The sequence below is a fragment of the Schistocerca gregaria genome, unplaced genomic scaffold (assembly GCF_023897955.1).
Source record: "Schistocerca gregaria isolate iqSchGreg1 unplaced genomic scaffold, iqSchGreg1.2 ptg000043l, whole genome shotgun sequence".
NCBI lineage: Eukaryota > Metazoa > Arthropoda > Insecta > Orthoptera > Acrididae > Schistocerca > Schistocerca gregaria.
The window spans coordinates 7,919,433-7,943,703 of NW_026061702.1; positions in this window are offsets into that span (position 1 = coordinate 7,919,433).

Below are 24,271 nucleotides of genomic sequence, written 5' to 3' on the forward strand. Positions count from 1 at the left end.
CAAATTCACGTAAATCTTGATAAGCTGCCATTGTAGCAGCACTAAGCAATCTAGCATCTGTGCCAGAAAAATGTTGTCTTATATAGGCATTGCCGACTGCAGTGCCATAATCTGTATGTTTACAAATCCCTGTATTTGAATACGCATGCCAAAGCCAGTTTTGTTGGCAATTCAGAGTATATACATATCCTGTGAGAAGATAATGATATGTTACCAATCCACATACTGTGATGGAAGAGGTACATGGCAGGGAATGTGTTGTGTTGTTTGATGGTTGATGGTATTCTGGGACCATTTTATCCTCAGAAAAAAAACCTCTTACCTTGATATGCTCAGGCTGTTACTATGACTGGCTGACTCCCGAGACACAGTCTTTTTCCAGCAATATGGTGCACTGTGGCAGATGTTGCGGACCAGGTGTTACGAGGTATGCTGAAATGGCAGGGGTGGTCCTATTCCCTGGTGTTCTAGGCCAACAGGCATTAGAAACGTGGGCTTGTTTCTGTGTGCACATACCAAGGACAGAGTCTAACAAGCAGCTGTCAACCACATCAAAAATTTAATGAACAAAATCATTTCTGTCCTTGCCACAGGTGATGCAGATATAATGTGCTGAATGTGGATCGATCCTGATAACAGACTGGAAATTGTGCCCACATGTTGAAATTGATTAAACTGCATAAAACTTTGTGACAATACCTTAGGTCTAATTTGTTTGCATGCTGTTACACAACATAAGTGTTCTGTAACTTTTGAGACACTCTGTTTATCCTCTGCCCATTGCAGGTTAAAAACCTTATTGTGCTGTCAGAGCCCTTGATATGTTCTCAGAAAGAGGCTAAACCACCACACATTTCAAGTCACCTGCTGTCCAGTTTATGTGGTGTTTGCTGCACTGGCAACATATACATTTTTATGCCTCAATAGTCTTCTGCAAGGGTCCCACTGCATGCAACTTGCCATCACATTATTTGGTTGAAAACTAGTAGACATGGGTCTGCAGTGATTCCTGTTGTGTTTGAGACTGACTGTCAATGGCAACTTACAATCTTCATCTCGATGACTAACTACGAGTTAGGATCTTAATGTGGCCACAACATTCCTTGTAGACAAGCATTTGGGAGAGAATAATCCCATACGAGGAGGGTTGAGGAAAGAGCATGTAAAAGGCACATTATAAAATATGTGATGAAGGGAGGCAAATAACGTTGAGTAGCATCTATCGACCCACTTCACTGAGTGGTCAGCATATCTGACTGCCATGCAGTTCATTTCCAGTCATGTCACACCTTCTCTCTGCTCAGGGAGTGGGTGATATGTTGTCCTTATTATTGATTCATCATCGCCAGCATGAAAGTCACCCACCGTGGTGTCAACAGAAAAGACCTGCAACTTGTCAGCGAAACTTACCCAGCAAGTGACTCCCAGGTATCAATGTCCATATGACCACTTCATTCCACCTAGAACATTAGAAAGGGAAACGTACCAAAGAGGAACAGTGACCAAATATGCTAAATGTGTTGGGCTATAAACAAACAAGGATACTATTTCAAAATTTAAAAGCTTTTGTCTACCTTGGTCACCAAAGTCTGAACATTATGGCCTTTCCTCAGAAACATACAGTGATCAGAAGTCCAAAGTAGCAACCGAAAAAAGATATCTTATCAGTGTACTATCAGATATGAGGCTCCTCTGAAATTGTCTATGGAGGTTTTTTACTTTCTCCTACATAAAGGGTGAGATGAACTCCACTGATAAAATTCAATTGGTGGTTCAAAGATGTTTTATGAGTATTTTGGTACAATGGATCTTGGTCTCCTGTGGCTCACTGCAAAGTAATAATGTAATTATGATTTATTTAGTTTGTTACCTTCATTTCTTCTGAAAATACACTGTCCAGCAGACACGTTAATGTGACTACCCGTCAAGACCTCGAATAACCTCTTTTTGCAGTGCACACCGTTGCGAGACATGCAGGAGGAGATTCATGGAAATGATCATATGGCATTAATGACTGGCAGACCCCATCCAGGCTCGATCAGTTGCCTACTGCAATTCTTTTCATTTTATGCTGCTTTTGAGACATGCTTGTTGATGACAAGAACAACACAATGCCCACTTTCCAAGGACACAAAAATCCCGTATGAAACTGGGCTCCCCCACGTGGCTGTGAGGTTCTGTATTAACAAGGGTGTGGAGCCATTACGATTTCATTGCCAAGTCCAGGTGTTCTAGGTTTCTCATGTGAGGATCCACGGACAATACACCCTGGCAGGGGGGTTCCCACAGATTCTCAATTGGTTTATATCCGAGTCTTTGGTGGTTAGAGGCATGTGATAAACTCGCCCTGTTGCTGTTTGAACCACACATGAGCTGCGAGCTGTGTTGCATTGTACTGCTGGTAAATGTCACTATGCTGAATAAAAACAAACGGTGTGTACGGGTGGACACGGCCCTCGAGGACAGACGGATACATCTGTTGATCCTTTGTGCCTCCCAGAATATCATCACCACCCAGGGAATGCCACAGACTCCCTCCCCTGTCATGCCCCATTCTGACAGTTGTTGCAGTGTGTTTTGCTTTCAGACATTTAACAATGTGCATTCCAATAGCCATCTGTCATTTGAAATGCCTCTCAGTTCATTTGGGTGGTCAGTTGTTTAACAGATGCACGCCTCTGCAGCTGACATTCACCCCTGTCATCTGTGGCCCACGACTACACCACAGTATCCTCGGCACCAATTCTGAATAGCGCAATTTTGCTGAGCACAGTATACTTTAACCACACTGACATGCAAACAGTTTACAGACTTAGTAATTCCCAAATGCTTCCACCCTTTCCCCAAAAGCCAATGACAGTGCACATTTTGTCTCCTCCTTACAGTGACAACTGCACTATTTTCTGTGGCTCCCAACATGCTTTGTATACCCTTCACTGCTAGTGGTGTTGTCTGTGAGTGGTTACTGCATGTCGATTTTGATTGCAGGCAATGGTCACATTAATATTATGGATCAGACCATGTATCTACACAATAAAGAAAAAAACCCAGTGTAGCATATCAACTGTATTTTGTCAAAAAATATGCAAGTTTTTTCCACAGAAACGGAAAATTTCTAAATTCGTTCCCCTGTTGAAAAAGAGTGATAATCTTGAAACAGAAAACTGCAGACCTGTCTCACTTCTCCCAACTTTCTCTAAGGTTTTGGCGATACTAATCAAATATAGAGTGACACATTATCTTAATTATGGAATCTGATAAACAGTAATCAGCATGGATTTCTAGCTGGGAGTAGTAGCGAAACAGCTGTACTGGAAAAAACCCAAAGGAAATAATTAGTAAATTGGGAGAGGGAAAAAGTGTTGTCAGGATAAATCTAGAGCTTTCAAAAGCCTTTGACACTGTTGATCACAGCATATGTTTGGAAAGCTTGAAGCTATAGGTATCAGAGGACCAGACCAAAAAGTGGCTTGAGTGGTATCTGGAAAAGAGGATGCAGGTGGTTGGAATTACAGCACCAAAAGAAGTCTATTAGGCCCCTTGCTGTTCCCCGTTTACATTAATTATATTCATGTGCCAGATAGAAAAGCTAGAATCAAGTTGTTTTGCTGATGATACTAGTTTAATTGTTTGTTTTATGAAGCAGTCATTGCACACTATTGTGGACCATGTCCTACAAGATACACAAAAATGGCTCAGTGCCAACAAGCTAACACTGAATGCAAAAAAAACTATTTATGTGCAATATGGAAGAATAAGTGAAGATGACGACCTACATCTGACTATGGAGGGAAACAACTTGAAAGAGTTCAGTGAGCAAAATTCCTGGGTATGCACATTGATGAGAAGATAAACTGGAAGGACCATGTGGTGAGCTTAGCACTAAAACCCAATTCAGCATGTTTTGTACTTGGAATAATTTCAAGAGTTTGTAGTAATGACTGTACCAGATTAGTATATTTTGGCTATTTCCAGTCAATTGAGGCCTATGGGATAGTATCCTTGAGGAAAAACAAATTGTTGTTTAAATGAGATTTTCAAATTACGAAAACACCCTATTCAGATAATGACCCAGAGCCCACATCAAACACGTTGTAGGCCCCTTTTTAAAGCATTGGAAATTTTTGCAATTCCATCATTATACATTCTGAAATGTCTGTCGGTGATCAAACAAAATCGCGACAAAATGAAAAACCAATACAGGTTACCATACACGGCAATGTAAAAATCTCCACTTACAGGCTGTAATAAGGACCCAAAATCAGAAACATGTATGTAATCAAGGAATCAAAATTTTTAATGCACTACCAAAACATATCAAAGAGCTGGAAAATTAGGATAAATTTAAAACTCTTATAAAGAACCACATGCTTGACAAATGTTATTACAGCATAAGTGAATAGCACAAATGTATAAGGATTTAATTTCATGTGATGAACAAAATTTCATCAGTGAATGTGTCTGGCAAGCCCATAAGAAGATCAATAACCACATGCTTAAAAAATGTTACTAAAGTATAAGTGAATAGCTCTGCTCAACTGTAGAAAAATATATGATGTGGCAAATGAAATCACAACTTCAAGGAATAGGTCTGTCCAGCACATAATTTCTTGTGTCATAAAAACAGTTATTTGTTGTATATTGTAATAAAAATGAGATAAATTAATGTGAATACAGCACAAATTTGATCATTGGGATGTTGTGGTCTTAAGTCCTGATACTGGTTTGATGCAGCTCTCCATGCTACTCTATCCTGTGCAAGCTGCTTCCTCTCCCAGTACCTACTGCAACCTACATCCTTCTGAATCTGTTTACTGTATTCCTCTCTTGGTCTTCCTCTACGTTTTTACCTTCCCTGCTGCCCTCCAATACTAAATTGGTGATGTCTGAGAACATGTCCTACCAACCGATCCCTTCTTCTACTCAAGTTGTGCCACAAACTCGCCTTCTCCCGAATCGTATCCAATACCTCCTCATTAGTTATATGATCTACCCATCTAATCTTCAGCATTCTTCTGTAGCACCACATTTCGAAAGCTTCTATTCTCTTATTGTCCATGTTTCACTTCCATACCAGGCTACACTCCATACAAATACTTTCAGAAACGACTTCATGACACTAATCTATACTCGATGTGAACAAATTTCTCTTCTTCAGAAACGCTTTCCTTGCCATTGCCAGTCTACATTTTATATCCTCTCTACTACTCATCAGTTATTTTGCTCCCCAAATAGCAAAACTCATTTACTAATATAATTCCCTCAGTATCACCTGACTTAATTCGACTACATTCCATTATCCTTGTTTTGCTTTTGTTGATGTTCACCTTATATCCTCCTTTCAAGACACTATTCATTCCGTTCAACTGCTCTTCCAGGTCCTTTGCTGTCTCTGACAGAATTACCACGTCACTGGTGAACCTCAAAGTTTTTATTTCTTCTCCGTGGATTTTAATACCTACTCCGAACTTTTCTTTTACTGCTTGCACAATATACAGACTGAATAACATCGGGGAGAGGCTACAATCCTGTCTCATTCCCTTCCCAACCACTGCTTCCCTTTCATGTCCCTTGACTCTTGTAACTGCCATCTTGTTTCTGTACAAACTGTAAATAGCCTTTTGCTCACTGTATTTTACCCCTGCCACCTTTACAATTTGAAAGAGAGTATTCCAGTCAACATTGTCAAAAGATTTCTCTAAGTCTACAAATGTTAGAAACGTAGGTTTGCCTTTCCTTAATCTACTTTATAAGGTAAGTCGTAGGGTCAGTATTGCCTCATGTGTTCCAATATTTCTACGGAATCCAAACTGATCTTCCCCGAGGTTGACTTCAAGTTTTTCCATTCATCTGTAAAGAATTTGCGTTAGTACTTTGCAGCTGTGACTTATTAAACTTATAGTTTGGTAATTTTCTCATCTGTCAACGCTTGCTCTCTTTGGGATTGGAATTATTATACTCTTCTTGAGGTCTGAGGGTATTTCGCCTGTCTCATACACCTTGCTCACCAGATGGTAGAGTTTTGTCAGGACTGGCTCTCCCAAGGCTGTCAGTAGTTCTAATTGAAGGTTTTCGACTCAGGTCTTTCACTGCTCTGTCAAACTCTTCATGCAGTATCATATCTCCCATTTCATCTTCATCTACATCCTCTTCCATTTCCACAATATTGTCCTCAAGTACATCACCCTTGTATAGACCCTCTATATACTCCTTCCAACTTTCAGCTTTCCCTTCTTTGCTTAGAACTGAGTTTCCATCTGAGCTCTTGATATTCATACAAGTGGTTCTCTTTAATTTTCCTGTAGGCAGTATCTATATTACCCCTGGTGAGACAAGCCTCCACATCCTTACATTTGTCCTTTACCCATCCCTGCTTAGCCATTTTGCACATCCTGTCGTTCTCATTTTTGAGACATTTGTATACCCTTTTGCCTTCTTCATTTACTGCATTTTTATATTTTCTCCTTTCATCAGTTAGGTTCAATAACTCTTCTGTTACCCAAGGATTTCTAGCAGCCCTCATCTTTTTTCCTACTTTATCCTCTGCTGCCTTCACCACGTCGTTCCTCAAAGCTACCCATTCTTCTTCTACTGTATTACTTTCCCCCATTCCTGTCATTTGTTCCCTTATGGTCTCGTTGAAGCTCTGTACAACCACTGGTTCTTTCAGTTTATCCAGGTCCCACCTTTTTGCAGTTTCTTCAGTTTTAATCTACAGGTCATAACCAATAGATTGTAGCCAGAGTCCACATTTGCCCCTGGAAATGTCTTACAATTTAAAACCTGTTTCCTAAATCTCTGTCTTACCATTATATAATGTGAAATATTGCAGTATCTCCAGGTCTCTTCCACATATACAACCTTCTTTCATGATTCTTGAACCCAGTGTTAATCATAGCTAAGTTATGATCCGTGCAAAATTCTACCAGATGGCTTCCTCTTTCATTTCTTCCCCCCCCCCCCCCCCCCCAATCCATATTCACCTACCACGTTTCCTTATTTCCCTTTTCCTGCTACCGAATTGCAGTCACCATGGACTATTAAATTTTCGTCTCCTTTCACTATCTGAATAATTTCTTTTACTTCATCATACATTTCTTCGTCATCTGCAGAACTAGTTGGCATATAAAGTTCTACTACTGTGGTAGGCGTGGGCTTCGTGTCTATCTTGGCCACAATAATGCGTTTACTATGCTGTTTGTAGTAGCTTACCCACACTCCTATTTTTTTTATTCATTATTTAACCTACTCCTGGTTACCCCTCATTGATTTTGTGTTTATAACCCTGTAGTCACCTGACCAAAAGTCTTGTTCCTCCTGCCACCGAACTTCACCAATTCCCGCTATATCTTACTTTAACTTATCCATTTCCCTTTTTAAATTTTCTAACCTACCTGCCCGATTAAGGGATCTGAAATTCCACGCTCCGTTCCGTAGAACGTCAGTTTTCTTTCTCCTGATAACGACATCCTACTGAGTAGAGCTCGCCCAGAGATCCGAATGGGGGATTATTTTACCCCCGAAATGTTTTACCGAAGAGGACGCCATCATCATTTAACCATACAGTAAATGTGCATGCCCTCGGGAAAAATTTCTGCCATAGTTTCCCCTCGCTTTCAGCCATTCGCAGTACCAGCACAGCAGGGCCGTTTCGGTTCGTGTTACAAGGGCAGATCAGTCAATCATCCATAATGTTGCCCTGCAACTACTAAAAAGGCTGCTGCCCCTCTTTAGGAATCACACCTTTGTCTGGCCTCTCAACAGATACTCCTCCGTTTTGGTTGCCCTATGGTACGTCTATCTGTATCACTGAGGCAAGCAAGCCTCCCCACCAACGGCAAGGTCCATGGTTCATGGTTCATTGGGATGATGATAAATAAAAGTGGCGAGTGGATGAGTGTGTTATGCATTGCAAGGCAAAACACAGCCAACTGGGCACGGTATAGCAAGAGCCAACGCTGCAGCACACTACTGGAACAGAAACCTTTCATCATTTTCCACTATGGAAGTGTTTAGAGAACGTGAGCTTAAGTCCTAAACGAACATAGTGTGGATGTGTAAGCCCTCAGCCTTCGTGCACTAAATTCTTCTCATCTCAGTACCACAGCCTTCGCCATCGGCGTAACCGTGGAATGCAGTAAGGGGTTGGCTGTTCGACCACAAGAAGCAGCAGCCTGCCCTGAGTTACAAGGGGCTAGCGGAAATTCGCGGGGATTGTCAGCTGCACTGTTTTGCTGCTTTACCTACAACTCAGACTATTGTGGTCGTGACATTTCTTGTACCTATTAAGTGTTGCAACAATGTATTTGTATGATTTCAGCTGTTACAACTGCGACTCTTTGGCATCACGGTAATAGGGTACGGCATTTTTTCGCCTGTTTAACTGCACAGTTTTATTTTTCGCTATCGATTTGCTGTAGTACCTTAGAACATATTCTGAGGTCGAACAGAACGACCTCAACGCGAGCCAGCATGAATTTCGAGAATATAGATCATGCAAAACCCAATTCACTTAAAAAGCACAGTTGTCCTGGTGAGTGAAATGCGTTTCGGAAATCAGTAAACACCGTTTTCCCCTGTCTGCCTTGATCTCTGGTTTTCAGACTGTCGTTCGAGTCGGGTTGCACGTAGTCGATGTTTTCGGAATCCATGCTGCTTAGCAGGGGGGAGCTCATTCAGTCTGAGGTAACTCGTTACGCCTGAGTTCAGAATTATAAATTTTCTGCTTGACCAAGATTTCGTGCCACCGTGAAGACCAGCCTAGACTTCAGGGTGGCTCTAATGCCACTCTTGATTCCTTGTGGATAGCTTGGAAGTTAATGCTGATAATCTCTGAGAACTGTACACAGTCGTATGCGTGAATACAAGGTGCGCTGATAAAAAGTAAAACATTTATTAACTGTCGGCTGCTACTTGGTAATCAGCACGTGATTACCGACGCAAAAGGTAATACAGAGTTTGACAGTAGGCGTACAAAAAATATCTCGTGACCAAAGACGTAAGCGTAGTTATGGCGATTCGCTTCTTAAAAGTTTACACAAGTACAGATGGAAATTGTGCTCGAATATCTGATACAAATAAAGCAATATACTGATGTGAGTTGGGCGTTTTACTGCTCTGTAACTGGCAACAGGATCGCGTTTACGTGTATGTTATCTGGGCATCACAACCAATTAAAATAAATCCTCCCCCCCCCCCCCCCCATAAGCATAAAAAAGCAAATGTCGGGCTTGGTAGTCTAGCGATAATGAGCGTGCAGGAACAGTAGAAGTCGCGAGTTCGAATCTCGGTGCCTTTCTTTTTTGTATTTTTAAGTGCAGTGTGCCATTTTTTTGGCTAAATATACCACTTAATCTTTTACCCTTGTTTTCGTCTGTCCGTTGCAGATCCTTTGCTTCGGGAACGGGGAGATGTATCAAGTTGAAATTTTTTTCACATACAGAGGTCGTGTTCCCTTCACGGTGTAAAATATACAGACCTAGAGGGCACTTTCTGTTGACCTACACTAATGAAAATTAGCAAGGAGCAAGGTTTTACAGTACACGTAAAGGAAAAATCCGAAAACTGGCAATTTGTTATTATATCACACGGAAATTGTTATCCAACATCGAACTTCAAATTACAACATCAGTAGTTCTGCGTTCATGTTGACTGGGTCCCAATACTAAACGTCAAATATCGCGCAAGGAATGGCAGTATTGTGTTTCGGAATGTAGCCGTCATCAGATATCCATATGCGATTACTGCATGTGCATATGTCGTTCAAAGTTGCATGTGAAGCAAAATTTCGCAGAATAGACGCAGTTAGCCTCAATGCAAAACTTCTAATTACTCTAATAACAGTAATACTTAAATATCTTCAACATTTCGCGGTCCTGTCACCAACTGTATAAACGTTAATTTTAATAATGAACAGTCTCAGTTGCACCGTTTATCTAGAATTTACCTGTGTTTCAGTCGGGATAACCCAACCTTCTTCACAATAACATATCTACTGTCTGTCCATAGTGGACATCGCCAAGTTAATACTACTAATTCATAAACTATCGCCAGACTGTAAAACTTATCTGGCACTGCCTCGGCCCCACTTCGCGACCGCGATACGGCAGCCACGAGTGCTGTACTGGATCTCCACTATGAACACACAGTAAACACTGTTATTCTGAAGAAGGTTGAGTTATCCCTACTGAAACCTGGGTAAAGTCTAGGTAAGCAGTGCAACAGAGGCTGTTCATTATTAAAATAATAATACTGGTCGCCTGCTTCCTGCATGACTTCGTCACATTTATACTATTAAAATGAAAACATTCTCGAAAATCTTTTAATCCGTGGGATCGGTATCTTGCCAGGATCAATGTCGATAACGGGTGAAAATAGTCGAGATTCTCTACTCCCGGAACGTATGAACTGTCTACATACATAATTAAGTTTGTATAACATCCTCACCGAGCGAGTCCATTTTTTCGTTTTTTTTTTTTTGTGTATTATGCAATGTACCTTTTTTCTCTTTTGAAAATGTGTCTTAATGACGTGTAAGATTTGGCAGTTCATGGATGACTGACATGCAATGATTCAAACCCATTACATTCTTATGCCTTGTCTTAAATAACAATGCTGCAATGAGACTGAATTTGAAACCTATTACAGGGTTGCCACAACTTTCCCCCAAGTGAAAGACCTAAATTGTAAAAAAAAAAAAGTAATGACCTCTGTGTTTCTGAACGTGTGAACAAAAATCTTAAGTACTAACATCAAAATGTTGTGTAATGAACTGCTTGTAGATGGAGAAAGGAAGCCCAATGGTAAATATGTTTAATTAAGATCACTGATTTTATTTTCATAAAGCGAAACCCATTTGGTGACGATAATATGCATTTTCTTGGAGTTGCGAGACACATTCCTGAAAGCAGTGATGGTATTTAAAATAATCTCAGAAAAAAGTAGGCCTCTCGAAATAAATGTACAAGGTGGGGAAGAGGTGTGTCAACCAACACTGTAGGTGACTGCTAATAAAATTATGCTTCTATGTTCGTAATTGTCGGTTATTACTCACTGAGTTATGTCTATTATCTACAGGTATTGTGTGATTCTTTTTCTTTCAATAAATACATGACTTCATAGTGTACAAACTGCCTGCGATTGCCACAAATTTTTTTTTCTTATCGTCCATTCTTTCAAATATATAAACTACTTTCGAAGTGCCAAAATATACTATAATAAATAAATTTTGTATCAAACGCCGCACTGTACAATGTACTTGCTGTGAGACAGTCACGATTCCCGAAATACATCGCCTGGGGCCGAGGAGGGGCACCACAGTCCTAGGTCCATGGTAGTACCCGCACATTAGTGGCAAACTATGGGCTTTGGATCGGCAGGCCCGATCCGTTAGAGAGACCCACAGAAACGGCCTGCAATTTTGGCCCGCCACGAAAGTCCATTTATGTGGCCAGCCATTCACATGTCACAGCCACCACGTCGATGAAATGAGACCGCGGCGATAACACACGCAACGGGTAACTCGAGCAAATACTCTGAGAGTAGTCAGCAACTCACCGTAAGGATGATCGCTCAGGCACATAGAAAAGACCATCAAACTCTATAACTAAATTTTTGGCTATAGCCTTTGTCAGAAAACGAAAGTAGTTGTGACTTTTTTTTACCGCCAGTTCATTCGTCCAGTTGCGGAAGCTGTCAGGCGCTGACGCCACGCTGCAACACACTACTGCCAGGCGGGCTGCATCGGGCTCAGCCCCTGTAAATTAGCAACTGCACAGTCCAGCGAGCTAAGAAAGTTGCAACTCGGTCTTCAGAGGTCCTTGGTGCACACGAGACACTAGAACAGGTGGTGCACACAACCGCGACAGTATCACTGCTGCTGCGGACCTTTCGCTGCATCCACCGTGACTCGTGCGGCCACTGGAGTGTAAGTGTGCCTCCCGGGCAGTCCCGTCGTAGCCGACAATTGTTGCCCAGCATCGACTCCGACTCCACGCCGCCTTCGCTTCCTGTCCACAGTGTTAACTATACAGACGGCGCTTCTACGAAATCGGCAAAAAATTAGATACACCATTTAAAGAATATTATGTTTTTGAAGAAAACTACACTGTCAAAAATTCCCTTTAACTAACAGCTAAAATTAAAATCTTTTCCATTTCTGATGATGGTAATTCCGTATCCTTTAACGTAGTTAATTTACTTGCTAACATTCACATTTATGAGACTATTAAAATTACTGATGAGAATCTTCTCCAACACAAAAACCTAATGTACAAGAAATTAAAGATGTCATTAGGTTATTACTTCTGATACTCTCCTACAACTATTTCCAGTTTAACGCTGAAATTTTTTTTACGACCTTAAGCCTTTGCCGTGCCTATTTGTGTAACAAGTACGCTTGCCAACAGTATTGTTAAACATCACAAAAGGCAGTACTTTAAGAAATTGGTGTGACCTGAGCAATTTTCCAGTCTTTAGGTACGGATCTTTCTGTGAGCGGTTGTATATAATTACTAAACATGGACCTATTGTATCAGCACACTCAGAGGAACTTGACTGGTATACAATCTGGAACGGAAACCTTGCCTTTAATAAGTGATTTAAGCTGCTTTGCTACACCGAGGATATATGCTTCTCATTTTGGCACTTTCTGTTGACTGGGCTTCGGGAATACTTGCTTCGTATTCTTTGCTGAAGGAGTTTCGGAAAACCACGTTTCTTAACTCTACTTTAGTAGCACTTTCATCAGTGACTCCACCGTTACTTTCGCGCAGTGAAGGTACTGATTGCGTCTTGACACTGGTGTACTTCATGCATGACCAGAATCTCTTTGGGTTTTTCGCCAGATTTCGAAACAGAGTTTTGTTGCGGAAATTATCAAGAGCATCTCGCTGTAGTAACCGCTATATTTAGAACTTCTGCAAAACATTGCTAGTCTTGTTGATTTTGGATTCTTTTAGTTTTGGCATGCTTTTTCGTTACTTCTGCAACAGCGATTTCACCCGTTTTGTCCATGGGCGATCAGTACCATCACTTATTAATCTATGTGGTATATATATCTCTCAATTGCAATCGATACTATTTCTCTGAAATCATTCCACATCTTTTCTACGCTTACATGATCAGATCGGAAGGAGTGGAGGCTGTTTCCTTAAAAATCGTTAAGAGCATTGTCAGCTTTTTTTAAACAGATGTACTTTAAGTTTCTTTTTGATGGTTGTAGGTGTTACACTATTCAGTGTACGGGCAACTGACTTGTGGTCGCTAATCCCTGTATTCGTCATGATACTACCCATTCATCCAGGAATATTTGCTGCTATGAGGTCAAGTACGCTTTCGTAACCATTTATGCTTCGAGTGGGCTCACGAACTAATTGTTCAAAATAATTTTTTTAGAAAGCATTCAGTACAATTTCGGCTGACGTTTTATGCGTACCGCCGCCTTTAAAGGTATAAATTTTCCAGCATATCGAGGATAGATCGAAATCAACACCGACTATAATTGTGGGAGTGGGGTACCGATTTGCAATGAGACTCACGTTTTCTTTGAACTGTTCAGCAACTATATCCTCTCAGTCGGGGTCGGTAAAACGATCCAGTTTAGTCCGATTGACAAGTACAGCCTCTACCCAAACTATTTCGCAGGAACTATCTACTTCAGTTTCACTACAAGGTAAACTACTTCTGACAGCAATAAATACTCCAGCACCAACTATGTTTAATCTATCCCTTCTGAACGTTGTTAGGTCGTTTGAAAAAATTTCGGCTTAACATATTTCCGGCTTTAGCCAGGTTTCCGTACCTATAACTGATTGAGCTTCAGTGCTTTCTATTAGGGCCTGGAGCTCTGGTTCTTTCCCAGCACAGCTACGATAATTTACAACACCGATCGTTTCTACAACCACCTTACTGTGTGTTACCTGCCCCCTTTTAGACAGACGCCATTTCTATGTTTTCCTGAGACCCTCTAACCTAAAAATCCGCCCCCACTACCCGTGTAGTGGACTCCTGACCTATTAAGCGGAATCCGGAAACCCACCACACTATGGCTCAAGTCAAGGACTCTGAGGCCTACACAGTCACATAACCGCCTGAGCCTATGATTCATACCTTCCACTCGGCTCTGCACCGAAGGACCACAGTCGGTTCTGTCGATGATGCTGCAGATGGTGAGCTCCGCTTTAATCTCGCAAACAAGACTGGCAGTCTTTACCATTTCCGCTAAACAAAAGGAGAGAGAATCTCCTCCAATCCAAAGCGACACAAGCCATTGGCACCGACTGGGGCCACCACCTGCAGTTGGGTGCACCCTGTACTCTTCATGGCATCCGGAAGCACTCTTTAGAAATCAGGACTGACTCCCCCACCTTGTGCACACTGCCATACTTCCACACCTTGGCAGCCATGTTACTAAGGGGGCCCAATTACGCGCCTATTATTGGAGTTCCGAACCACCAGCAAACTCACCTTCTGTGAACACCACGAATCTGCGTTCCAAGAAGGTTCCTCTGGAGGCCCTACGATCGGCCCCTCGCAAAGTCTTTCGCTGCCTGCCATACTTTGGAATGATCTCTCACTCGACCACAGGTGAGGGATCAACCTCAGCGCTGCAGACCAACATAAATGTAGGATAATGACATCACTGCTGCTCAAAAATCTGCAGTCACAGAAGACAACTCCAAATGCAAGGGGAAAAGACACAAGAATGCTATAAGTAAATATCAGAAACTTATCTATTATAAAGAACATTCCTAGATGTTGAAAGCGACCGAAATTGTTAATTCTACTTACGATGTTTTAAAAGAATTAACTTATATGGTAAAATAAACCAAGTCTGCTTTTCTTCATGGTTACGTGACGTTACGTATATATGTTTTGTATTTTTATTCGTCAATGCCTTCCGTTTAAGCACTCACTCAAGCTAAACAGGTCTCTGCTGCCAAGTCATTATCAATTGTCATCGATGAAGGGTGAAAACAAAGGAAAGAGTATTCACTTTCTTTTGCCTGATGGCGGATTTAGGGAGTTGGGATGCATGGCAAAAGCGCATTCTTACGCGACTTTTATTTTTACCAAAGTACTTTTATACCGTAACAGCGTTGTGTACGTTGATTATGACTCTATGATCATACTGATATACTAAAAAGGACAACCAAACCAGCATCCACTGCAACGTGGATAGTAGTACGAAAAGATTTGTTTTTACTTTTTTTAGACATTACTCCTGAGTAGAAAATTCGAAGCGCAAATGACCGTTACAATCGAGTCTGCACAATTCGAAGTTCGAATAATTAACTCGACTTTACTCTAGATGAAATCAGGAAAAATCGAAATAAAATTTTGATTTTTTTTACTAACGTATTTCCAGTTTTCTTACATGTTTTTTTGCTTTAGTATTTGAAACGGAAGGTACACACAAATGTTCGAAAATACATAAATTCAGCTTCATTCATTTTTCAATGCTGAACCAACTGTCACGAATGGTTGCTTTTTGTCAATTAAGTTTCTCATAAAGAACCTTATGTCTTTGGAGCTAGCGTGTCACTCCTTATTTGTATCTGAGACTTCTGTTCCCAGACTAACCGTAAATGTCTTAGCGTTCCGACAAATACCTTCTGTACCCTGCATTGAGTAAGGCAATACTATAAACTTTCGCCTCGCCCGGTCTGCTTGCTCCCGCTTTTTAATACTTATGAGCAACATTATCTTTCCGCTCGATGATCGTTTGCAGCTTGGATGGTGGAATCCCGAAACAATTCGTTACCTGCTACTTCTCGTTGCATTCCACAGCGTCGAAACTCGTTTCTGTTTTACGAATGTCGGAAACTTCCTGGAAAATATCCTAAAGTGAAAAACGTCTACTTTCTCCGTGGTCGAAGTTCCTTGTGTGACAAAATGGCGTCAGATTTGAATCACTATTAATTACGAGACTGACAGTGCGCAAACAAAGGTTAAGTCCACGTGGTTGTCACTTATTGCCTGTATTGGCATATGCGGGTCATTGTTAGGAATCATCTTTATGTAAAATTATAAACTGGTGAAGCTGTTAGCTAGGATTCTCATTTGTGTGTCATTGCGATGAACAGCTTAGGGAGCGCCGCTAGGAGTAACAGAAAATAAAAATATTCGCTGGAATATAAACGAAAATCTATATTGAGTTTAAACCTACGACACATAGGAAGAGTTCGTCTCAGGACTTGTAAATATGCTCTAAATTACAGAAAACGTGAGAAAAGCCCTCCCAGAAGCCTAAATAGGGCAGCGCTGAGAGAAGGTGACAGCTCCCTCAGAGTCGGAAAAAAAGGAAGAAATTGCGCAACGCGATAACGTACTCAAAGGCTATATCGTACCCCAGCCACTGAAAAGTCCAAAATTGTGAGTGTGACCACTGTAATAAAGATATTGTTAACCAAATTTCATATTAATATGAAACACATGTTACGATTTTATCCCGACGTTTTCACGAAAACTCTACGGCCCAGACCTGAACTGCACACACAGAAATTTATTTGCAACGGATTAATAATATGCTGTGGTATTTCGTGCACTGTTAAAACAACTGATGAAACAGACAGAATTATCTGGTGTAAGCTAGGCGTTGACTTGTAATTATAGAATGTCTGCGGGTCGTTTTCATATGACAGTCGCCTCGATTAGTGAAGAAGTTGCTTCGGTTTTCTCGAGGCATTTGGGAACAGGTTGAAACAAACGATTAACAACCGTCGACTGCATACAGTCGCAAAGGCTGATTTCAAATGTCTTTGGTAACTGTAAAGCTACTTCACCTGGGTAGGGGGGACAGCTACTAGTCGGAGATAAACACTTCCCCCTCACAGCGTTCTAATGTTGCCGGCTACACTATGCCACTCAGCGTCCGATGTAAACACAGCCGACAACAGGAAGTGTGACAGGACTACCAGACCGAGTTCAGAGCAGGAAACGGCCGGGGTCCCCGGTGGTCTAGTGGTAAGGGGGTCTGGAACGTTCCAGCGCCTCGGCTGGGGCTATTCGCCCCAGCCGGGCCGGGGTTCAATCCCCAGCTGGGCCGGGGTTCAATCCCCGGCCGGCGCTGGAATTTTCAGATTCCCGAACACTAGCCTCCACCTCTGCCCTGGCATGTGGCGCATGCCGGGCACCCCCGTGGGGTCCGTGCTTCGGATCCCACGTGGAGCTCACTCCCTCACTACAAAATATACCTCATTATGCTGCTGCAATCACTTATTTTAAATTTCAATACGCACACTTTCTTCACCAGACCACATCTACATATATTTTCCAGGTACTTTCTACATAAGACATCTCACTGTCACAAGAAACTGCTACTACATGTATCATGAACATTTGTAGGATTGCAACAATGAAATAAAATCCTCTCTAAAAAAACTAATAAGTTTTATTTTCCTTTTTGTGCTAAATGCTGCTAAGATAAATACCAAAACAGCTTTCATTTTCTTGTAGGTAATTATGAAAGTAAGTTTGGCTATAATACTGAATAAATTATCTCAATGTCAAAGAAATGCAACATATTATATCAATACCATCACACAAGTTATTTTCAGGTGTCTCAGTCTGCCTTTTCTTTTTAGTATCCTGATTGATAATACGATAATAAATAAATTCTGAATCAGAAATCGTTTCGTAACAGTTCACACTCAATGCCATTTATAAGTGTATATTGTCAGTAATTGTAGTTTCAAAACGAACACAGGCCTTTTTTTTTTCAAATTATTCAAGTGTCAAAATGAGATTATGATAGGACACAGGTCACAAATGAGATTAACTCTTCGTTTGTATGATACAGGATAATTTTCCTGGTCTTATGTCAGCTGAATGCTAAATTAAACAGTTAACATTTAAAAAAACGAATTTTACTGACAGGTCTACATGTCTCATATAATATTTCTGTTGGTAGTTTCATGACAACCTCTCAGGCTCAGCTTTATATAAAAGTATCTTGCAGGTCAGAAAAGAAATTTTATTACTACCTCTACAGATTCAGTTGGTCTATTGTTGTTGTACTATTGTTGCATTGCGAGAGAGAGACTGCTACTATAGCTGTTTTCTTTTGCTATTAAATTCCGTGCCATACCTCCATTCTAAATGCTAAAAGGCGTGGATAAACTTCTGGCAATACTATTTCCTTTTCACCACATCGCTGCTAGGTGTCGCTACTGGTCCCTCACACAGTCAGTTGTCTGTAGCGCAGGGCTTCGCTACGAGAGGGCTCTAGCGGAGCTGGCGACGACTCACTCTGCCGGGATTTGCTGCTCCACTCCTGAACGAGTACGCCAGCTGAGATACCCGCTAAATCCTCACACTAAACGAGAAGCGTAATAGCACCAATGCTACATAAGGCAAATCGTGATCAGCGAAACCACCAATATTATAACTGCTTGCTGAAAATACTGCTACAAACTATTTAGAGCGGAAGGGAGCACCTTACCGAAGCCGATCTAGAGGAAAATCCATTTGGAGGAAACAAAACCCATATCTATAACATCTTTAGATACAGAAACTTTTGACAATGTTGACCAGAATATGCAGTTTGAATTTAAGATGCAACCAGGAATAAAATATAGCGAGAGAAACATTACTTAGAACTCCACCAGAAATGAGACAGAGGCTGTACAAGTCGAAGGACATAAAAGTAAGGCAATACGTGAGAAGTGAGTGAGACAGCGTTCTAGTCCATTGCCTGATGTTATTCATTCTATATGCAGGGTGTTTCACACTACTCGGGACTGTACAGGCGATTTAACTGATCAAGTTTTACATAGGAATCTACTTCTGAAAACGTCATCTTGCGATGCTACAGAACGTCAAAGTTATATGAACCGGCATCTACAAAAATAGATGGATCCCACGAAGATGTTACAAACTTTCTAAGATGATGCAGATGGATAAATGCGTACATTTGTGATTATGTCCTTGCACCGGAAAATTATAACAGAAAACCTTCCTGTTACCTCTGACAGCATGTAACGTTATCGTTGTTGCTAGGATGTAGGACAGGAAACTTGCAGAGGCGGTGGTATGGAACGAAAGAAGAAAACAATGTGCAGTACACATAGGCTGTAAGATGCATACATCATGAACCATGAGCACTTGTTCATCATCGCTTGCGTGAAAGCCATCTCCACTATTGAACAAGTGCTTACAGCTCCAGAATTATGCAGTTTAGAGTCCATGTTTACTGCACTTTTTTTCTTGTTTCGGTCTATACTGCCGCCTCTGAACGTTGCCTACCCTACAATCCTAGCAACAACAGTACCAGTACACGTATTCCACTGTCAGAGGCAGGATAACGATTTTCACTTACAACTTTCGACACGTTTGTTTCCGGTACAGGGGCCCTTACCTCAAATCGATACATTTGTCTGTTTCCATCATACTAGGAAGTTTGTAACACAATCACGGATCATCTTGCATATACATACATTTACCGGAGCTGGCGCCTGTGACTTTGATGCTCCACAGCGTCGGTGGGTGACGTTTGCAGGCATGAGTTTCTAAGTAAAACTGCAAGCTCTAGAAGTGTTGTGGCTCAGTGGTCTGAAGAAGATGATTCTTGCGAGGAAGGAAATATATTTGAAGATGCAAGTAGTGAAGAATTAGCCAATGAACCTGCAGATGTGAATATTGAGGCAGATGGCAGTCCTTCCGATAATATTACTTCATCAGAGTCTGAAAATGGAGCACCACCACAAAAAGGTATAGAAGACCACACATACATTAGTCGGAATGGAGCGATTTGGAAATTAGATCCTCCTGCAACTTTTCGTACGCCTGTCCATAACATCGTAAAGAAGGCACCTAGTCCAGCCCTTGGTTTGAATACCTGTAAACCTAAGGATGCCTGGGACTATTTCATCTCCAAGGAAATGATCATCTGCACAAATATTGAAGGCAGAAGAGTGGCTGCTTTACGTGGAAAAACGTTTTGCTTCCTGGAATGGTGGGTTTTCTTGGTCTTTTACTGCTTTCTGGTGATGAGAAGACTTGGGATGTCCTTATTAGAGAATTATTCTAGGATGAAAAGGAAAATCCTACATAGAAGGCTACCTTGCCAGTAAATAGATTCGAGGATATAAGGAGAATGATTAGATTTGATGACAGGCGTACCCGTGAAGCTCGATCTGCAGATGACGCAGCAGTTCGCTATGTATGGGAACTATTTCTTGACAAGTGTAGAAATAGAATGAATCCCAATCATTCGCTCACAGTTGACGAACAGCTAGTCCTAATCCGTGGAAGATGCAGCTTCACCCAGTATATGCCCTCTGAACCAGCCAAGTGTGGCATAAAAATATTTTTGTTATGTGATCATATGCTTTAGAGGGAACTGTTTACACGAGAAGGAAGCCCCATGAATTTATTCAGAAAAATCTTGGATTGAATGTAGTGAAAGATCTTGCTAAAAGCATTCAATGATCATCAAAAAATATTACCGTTGACAACTTCTTTACTAGTGTGCTTCAGAAGCAAATTACAGTGGTGGGAACAATCAAACAAAATAAACCAGAAATTCCTAATGAGATGAAACCATCTGTCTCAAGAGCAATTCATTCCTCTTTGTTTGCATTTATAGGTGTCATTACAATGGTGAGTTATCTTCCCAATAAGAAGAAGTCTATAGTTCTCATTAGCACAATGCAATACGACAGAAACATTGATGAAACTCATGCAAAAAAGAAACCAGATGCAATAAACTTCTATAACTCTACGAAGGGTGGAGTAGATAAATGGACCAGAATATTCGTTATTACACTTGCAAGAGACAAACGAGAAGATGTCCATTTGCATTATGGATGAGTATGATGGACATCGCAGCAATGACCACTGAAATTTTATTTTCCGCCCAACATCTGACATACCATAGTGGAAGAAGTCATAAAAGGCGTTTGTTCCTAAGAGGTTTAGCAGAGGAAATGGTAAGACCTCTAATGGAACTTCATATTCAGATCCCTAATCTTCCAAAGAAAATCGTTGATGATATGCGAAGATGTCATATTGCCAAACCAACTACATGTTTCAGGAAAAAGAAGAAGATGCAATTATTGTCCATATAAGAAACACAGGAAAAGTGCTATGACATGCATTAAGTGCAAACCCAACTTTTGTAAGGAACATAGTGGCGTTCTTTGTGCTTCTTGTTTGTCACATGTTGAAAACTAAGAAAGATGCAATTTTATGTGAACAATGAATCATAACTTTTCATAAAAATATTGCCTATACACATAATACTGTGAATAATGAGCATGTTTTAATTGAAGAAATTGGTTGTAATAAGTGTTTTAAAATGTAAACTGCAAGTTATAAGTGAATTAATAAAATAATTTGTATATGTTGTTTGGAAAGGAAAGTAACTAATAAAAATTCACTCTTAGAGTTTTATATATAAGAAATGTTAATCAGGCCCACCAGATCCTGTCACTGTATCTTAGGAATCTTGCGATATGACAAAAAATTTGACAGAACGAAATTTAACTCCAAAGAATGAATATGTGGAAAGAGGAAAATTTTAAATTAGGTCAGGGCCTTGGAGGCCCTGTATATGCATTCACGTGTGTTTTCGGCACCATGCATCCTAGCGTTAAGAGAAACAGAATGTTTGCATAAAGGCAAACCGCCGGGCTGTCCCCGAGTGAATGATACAGACGTCGAACGCATCCGCCACAGTTTCACGAGGGGTCCGCAGAAATCCGTTCGCCGTGCAGCTCGACAGCTCAGCACGCCCCCGATGTCCGTCTGGCGTCTATGCGTCGACGTTTCTGCATCAAACAATATTAAATTCAGCTACTGCGAGCTGTTCGTGAGGGTGCTAACATCGTGTGAAGTTCCGTAATTTCACTCTTGGCAAGGTGGAGCATGGCTGTTTTCTCCCACAGTTAGTGTTTAGTGACGAGGCAACACTCCATTTACATGGAGAGGTGAACTGTCATAATGTGACAATATGAGGTACGGGACAACCACATGAAGTTGTACAACATAAAATATACTCTCCTAAATTTAATATCTGTCTTACGTATTCCTATTTCTTGTCTGCATCCTAGATATTTATAGGCATCTGATTATTCCAGCGCTTCTATGCAGTCGCTGTGGTTATCCAATATGTAATCTTCTTGTTTAGTGTGTTTTCCCTTGTCTATGCTATTTTTCTTACATTTGTCTGTTCCAAAAGCCATATTTATATAATTGCTGAATACTTATGTTATCTTTAGTAATTGGTTGAGTTGTTGATTTGTTGCTGCCAGTAGTTTTAGATCATCCATGTGTGGGTATGTTCCAGTAATATTGTATCCATAATTTGTATTATTTAGCATGTTGGATAGTGGGTTCAGAGCAAGGCAGAACCAGAAAGGACTTAATGAGTCTCCTTAGTATATTCGACGCTTAATCTGTATTGGCTGTGATGTGATATTATTTGAATTTGTTTGGATATTAAGTGTCGTTTTTCATTACTATGTTTAGGAACTGTATCAATTTAGGATCTACTTTGTATATTTCCAATATTTATAGTAACCATGAGTGGGGTACACTATCAAAACCTTTTCAGTAATCAATGTATGTGTAGTGTAGCGTCCTTTGTTTAGTTTTAGCTTGATATGTTACCTCTGCATCTATTATCAGGTGCTCTTTACATACTCGTGCTCCTTTGCAACAGCCTTTTTGTTCTTCATTTATAATTTTGTTCTGTGTTGTATGTATCGTTATTTTCTGTGTAATGACTGAAGTTAATATTTAGTATATTGTTGGTAGGCATGTCATGGGGCAATAATTTGCTGGGTTTGCTGTGTGTGCTTCATCTTTTGGTTTCAGACAAGTTATTCCTTGTGTATGTGTATCAGGGAATGTGTATGGGTCTGCAATGTAACTGTTAAATTATTTAGTTAGATGTGAATGTGTTGACGTGAACTTCTTTAGGCAGAAATTTGCTATTTTATCTTTTCCAGTGGTTTTCCAATTGTGTGTAGAATTAATTGCTTTGGTCGCTTCATGTTGCAAAATTATCACTTCAGGCATTTGTGGTATCATCTTTTATGTCTCTGTTTTCGCTTGTATCCACCGTGCATGTCTTTTATGTTGTACCGGGTTTGACCATATGTTGTTCCAGAAGTGTTCCATGTCTGTTATGTTTGGTGGATTGTCTATTTTAATGCGTGTGTTATCTATTGTCTGGTAAAATTTCTTTTGGTTTGTGTTGAATGTTTGGTTTTGTTTCCTTCTATTTTCACTTTTTTTGTATGTTCTAAGTCGTTTGGCCAATGCTTCTAATTTCTGCTTCTTTTCATCTAATTGCTCTATCGCTTCTTGTTGTGAGATTTTACCTAACCTTTTTGGTTTTTTATATGATATTTCTTTTCTTAGAAATTGTGTTAGCTGTCTGATGTCTTCTCTCAGTTTTTCTATTCCGATCTGTAGCCTGTGTTGCCATGCAGGTTTTGTGGGTTTCTTCTGTGTGTTGGTTGGTTCTGATGTCTGTCTAGTGTGTAAATTTAGTGTAGAGAGTGCTCCTATTTAAACCAGTAGTTGTAACTCTCCCATAGTTGTGTTTCCATTTATTTTGTTGTGTATGATTGTGTTGATAGTTTTTATTGTTGTTTCGACTTGTGGGTTATTTGGCGGTGTATGCAAGAATGTTCTAATGTCTGTATTTGTGTCTTTGTATTCTATATATGTCAGCTGAAATTTTTCTTTTATATCTAACATGTGTGTCACTTCGTGTTCTATTTGTACTTGTTCTGGTGGCAGTCTTAAGATTTCGTTTTCCTCTGATTGTTTAATTGATGCGTGTTGTTCTTTGTTTGTTTGCTCTGGGATGTGAGAGTCCATTACTGTATTATTTTCTTCTTCTTCTGATTGGGCATTATTTTGTTCCAGTATTTGTTGTTCTCGTTGTTTGATGTTTTCTAATTCTGATTATTACACGGATCTGATCAGCTAGTCGTTGTTCTGTTAAAAATTTTAAATCTGGGCATCTGGTAGGAAATGTTGTGTATACTTGTGATCTGTATCCAGTTGTATTGGTTGCTAGGTTTGTTGCTTGGTATTATTATTATTTCGTTGTTGTTCTGTTGGTTAAACGTGTGTGTAGCGTTGCCAGGTTACTTACTACAGTAATTTTTTTTTTTTGCCTTTGCTAGAGCCGTCTTTTAAGTTTGCAGGAGCCACCGCTAGTTGCTTCTTTTGGACTGCGACATTACTGTTCTTTCGAAATGTGCAGTTTGTTACTCTTAAAACCAACATGGAGAGCTCCCCAGCGGTGGGGTCG